Source organism: Mus pahari, chromosome 7 (genome assembly GCF_900095145.1).
Source record: "Mus pahari chromosome 7, PAHARI_EIJ_v1.1, whole genome shotgun sequence".
Lineage (NCBI taxonomy): Eukaryota > Metazoa > Chordata > Mammalia > Rodentia > Muridae > Mus > Mus pahari.
The window spans coordinates 82,682,168-82,687,076 of record NC_034596.1 but is presented as its reverse complement, the minus strand read 5'-3'; positions in this window follow the sequence as shown (position 1 = coordinate 82,687,076).

Below are 4,909 nucleotides of genomic sequence, written 5' to 3'. Positions count from 1 at the left end.
TGAGAAGTCTGGTGTGATTCTATTAGGTCTGCCTTTATATGTTACTTGACCTTTTTCCCTTACTGCTTTTAATATTCTATCTTTATTTAGTGCATTTGTTGTTCTGATTATTATGTGTCAGAAGTAATTTCTTTTCTGATCCAATCTATTTGGAATTCTGTAGGCTTCTTGTATGTTCACAGACATCTCTTTCTTTAGGTTAGGGAAGTTTTCTTCTATAATTTTGTTGAAGATATTTACTGGCCCTTTAAGTTGAAAATCTTCATTCTCATCTACACCTATTCTCCTTAGGTTTGGTCTTCTCATTGTGTCCTGGATTTCCTGGATGTTTTGAGTTAGGATCTTTTTGTATTTTGCATTTTCTTTGGATTGTTGTGTTCATGTTTTCTATGGAATCTTCTCCACCTGATATTCTCTCTTCCATCTCTTATATAATGTTGCTGATGCTCACGCATCTGTGGTTCCTGATTTCTTTCCNAGGGTTTCTATCTCCAGAGTTGTCTTCCTTTGGGTTTTCTTTATTATTTCTACTTTTATTTATAGATCTTGGATGGTTTTGTCCAATTCCATCACCTGTTTCGTTCTGTTTTCCTGTAATTCTTTAAGGGATTTTTGTGTTTCCTCTTTAAGGACTTCTACCTGTTTAGCAGTGTTCTACTTTATTTCTTTAAGTGAGTTATAAATGCCCTTCTTAAAATCCTCTACCACCATCATAAAATATGAATTTAAATCCGAATCTTGCTTTTCAGGTGTGTTGGGGTATCCAGGACTCGCTGTGGTGGGAGTACTGGGTTCTGATGATGCAGAGTGGTCTTGGTTTCTGTAAGATTCTTATGTTTGCTTTTTGCCATCTGGTAATCTCTAGTGTTAGATGTTCTAGCTGTCTCTGGCTGGAGCTTGTTCCTCCTGTGATCCTTTAGCTTCTGTCAGCACTCCTGGGAGTCCAACTCTCCTGTGTCCCAGTGGTCAGAGCACTCCCTGCAGGCAAGCTTTCCTCTGGCAGGGAAGGTGCCCAGAGGTCTGGGCCTCAGCTCTGCCTCCTGGCTGAAGATGAAGGCCCGAAGGGACCCTGTCCAAGAAGCTCTGTTGCTTCTTCAGCCCATGGGCTCTCCTGCAGGGACTGGTCTCTGAGAGACCTGGGATACCAGATGGCGATCTCTCCTGAGTGCCGGGGTCAGAGCTGACCATGACAACTTTTATAAAGGAAAGTATTTAATTGAGGCTGCCTTACAATTTCAGAAACTATTTATTTTCATAGTGAGAAGCATGGCAGCATGCCAGAAGACATTGTGCTGGAGAGGTAGATGAGAGTTCTATATCTGAACTGTCAGGTAGCAGGAAGAGACTGACACAATAGTCCTGGCTTTGAGCATTTGAAACTTCCAAGATGTGTGTATGTATGATGTAAGGCAGAGCATATGCCTGTGGATGTGCATTTGCATGCAGAGATCTGAGGTTGACACTCACTCTTGCTGAACTGGGGGTGCCTTCTGTTTGGCCAGTCTGTCTAGCCAGTTTTCTGTGGGGAATTTCTGTATCCACTTCCTGCATACTGAAATCACGGGCAGGCTTTCATGCACACCCAGATTTTTAGGTTGGTTCTAGTATTACAATCTCATTCTTTTTTTAAAAAAAAGATTTATTTATTTATTATATGTAAGTACAGTGTAGCTGTCTTCAGACACTCCAGAAGAGGGCATCAGATCTTGTGACAGATGGTTATGAGCCACCATGTGGTTGCTGGGATTTGAACTCCGGACCTTCGGAAGAGCAATCGGGTGCTCTTACCCACTGAGCCATCTCACCAGCCCTACAATCTCATTCTTACACAGTGAGAACTTTACTCACAGAACCACCTACACACTCCTATTAGCTTTTAAATAATTAGAAGCTAGTTTCCCAGTAGTAGATAGTAGATGAATATCTCAATTCATGTCTCACAAAAGTACAAGAACAAGAATCTACTTCAAAATGCCAGTTCCTGACAAAAGTAAACATAAATGTCTCCCAGCACAATAAAGAAAAACATCTATACATGAGATTGTTTCTCTGGAAGTGATCCAGAAAACTAACAGAGTGGGAATTTGGTTTCTATCTAAATGGATAGGGACAGAATCAGCCCATAGAATAACAATATTTTTCATTGCAGGTAGATGTTGAGGACACTTACACACACACACACACACACACACACACACACACACACCTTTTAGAAATAGCTAAGGAGGGCTGGTGAGATGGCTCAGCGGGTAAGAGCACCAACTGCTCTTCCAAAGGTCCCGAGTTCAAATCCCAGCAACCATATGGTGGCTCACAACCATCCATAACAAGATCTGATGCCCTCTTCTGGAGTGTCTGAAGTCAGCTACAGTGTACTTACATATAATAAATAAATAAATCTTTTTTAAAAAAAAAAAAAAGAAAAAAAGAAATAGCTAAGGAAATAGCAGGCTTAGATCCAATTGGCAGGAATGTTGATGAAAGTGTGCCGCAGGCAGACCCAGTCAGGGTCCCTCAACCCAGGGAGAATCAGGGTTCTGGTACTCAGGTGGGCAAGGAGTCAGTGAGTAACAAACAGACATGAACACAAGAGAGTGCTGAATCTGAGTGTAATCTTTCAAAGAGAACATTAGACTTATATATTTATTACAGAAGAAAACAAGGAAGTTAGGTAATACTTCAGCCAAGATATGTTAAGGTCATCCGATGCATAATAACTCTTTAAATAAAACAGGAAATTGTGTATGTGAAAACTGGCAGGAACCAAGCAGTGTTTACAACTGAGATAAAAATCAGCCCTATCTAAAGTCAGCTTATTCTTAGATGCCAGGGGCAAGGGTTTCATACCCTAGCCATAGTTCCAATTCTAGTCTATTGTATAACCCACCTTCTTCCTAGGCCATTGTAAATTCCTATATATGGGAGTGACTCCGCTGTTATTCTAAATATATAGTCTATTTCCTTCTTAAACCACACCCCACCTTGTTTCTTCTATTATGTAATGTAGTCTGCCATGAGAATATGGCTGTAATGAGAATTCTAAGTTTACTTTGGTGAACTTGCCGTGAGATTTCTAACTCTTATCTAGTAAACTGCAATGCCTGAGTTCTTTCACTATCTCTCTATCAACACTGAAGGTATTTCATCTGAATAAGTAACATTCTTATGAAATTCAAAGCCCATGGTCAGCTCAACAATTGACTAGGATATTGGAACACTGGTGGAGGCCAAGAAGCAATGTTCAATCTAACTTGGTTATTTGTCAAGTCATTCATTGGGGGCATCTATAATAAAACAATACTGAAAGAAAGCACTATCACAAGGACAAATCTCGACCATATCCATGTTACAGGATGCCAAGGACCTCCAGGAGACCAGTTTCTGTGAAATTTTTTGCCTCAAGACTGCGTCCAAGCTTTTGGACTCGTCACATAGACTCCACTTGAGTGGGTGTGGCAAAAATGAAGGTAGTGAGCCTGACCTTTTTAGACTTGGACAGCAGCATATTTCTGCAAAGGTCAAAGAAAGGTGACACAGACCATATGATGGTTAAAGAAAGGATGTACTTTTTAAAGCTCAAGATTAAATCCAATTTGCAGTTAGGAGCTCTGCTGAGCTGTCCAGCACTACTCACTAGGTTGGCTAGAATAAAATAGACAATAACTTGCATAGGGAGAATGGGTGTAAAGCTCTGTGGCAAAAACCTTCCTGGGGTGATGAGACACTTGTCTTTTCACCCCAGATAGGGAAACCACGACAGACCAAAGTCAGGATACCCCCAAAGGAATGGGGGTGATCAGTTGCTTATTATGTTTTGTTAACACACAGCAATGATGTCATTATGGAATTTTTAAACATTCACTGTACTTTGCTCTCAGTCATCCCTGTTACCCTCCTTTATCCTTTCTCTACCTCCTCTCACTAATCTCCCTCTAATAATCCTCTTTCTGCTCTCATGTCTCCACCATGTACATGATGTACAGTTTAAACTAGATTTCACAAATGCAAGAAAACCTTAGATGTGTTTCCTATATTAAGAAAGAAGAGGTAAAATTATCTTTACGTGAAGACCACATACTTTTGCTGTTGTTGTTGTTATTGTTGTTGTGTTGTTGTTGTTCTTGGTTTTGTTTTTATTATTGAGTTCTCAAAGTTTTGATTTTTTATGATTTCTTTATATAAATAATTTTCATGGGATATATTTTAATAATACTTATCTTCCCTCAGCCTCTCCCAGATTCTCTCAATCCCCCTACCTACCCAATATCTTTCTATCTACCTCTATTTATTATGTATAAAAACCAAAAAAAGTGAAAATTAAAACAAGTGGGTAAACAAAAACTCAGTCAGACGAAAAACACCGATTCCACAACAAAACAGCAGAGGAGAGAAAGAGACAGAGACAGAGAGACAGAGAGAGACAAAGGCAGAGACAAACAGAGAGACTCTGTTTTGTATTGGCCAATTATTTGTGGGCATGGTGCTGCCCTGCAGTGTGATTGATGTACCCAGGGACAATGCATTGGGGAAAAAATGATTTTTTTTTCCTCTCCCAGCAGGTTTTAATAGTAAATAGCTTCTTGGTTAGGGTCTGATTTTGTGTGACTCCCCCATCTCAGTGCTAGGATTTTGTCTGGTTTTAACTTGTGCAGGTCTTGTGTGTGCTTTCACATTCTCTTTAAGTATCACATCAGTCCTGTTGTGTCTGTAAGACGTTGTCTTCTTGGACTCATCAGCTACCCCTAACTCTTACAATTTTTCTGCCTGCTCTTCCACATAAATCCCTGAGTCTTGAGAGCACCCATTTGATAAAAATCTTCATTTAGGCCTGAGTGCTCCAAAGTCTTTCACTCTGCACAGAGTCCAGTTATGAGTCTGTGTTCATTTCTATTTTCTTCAAGAAGAAGAT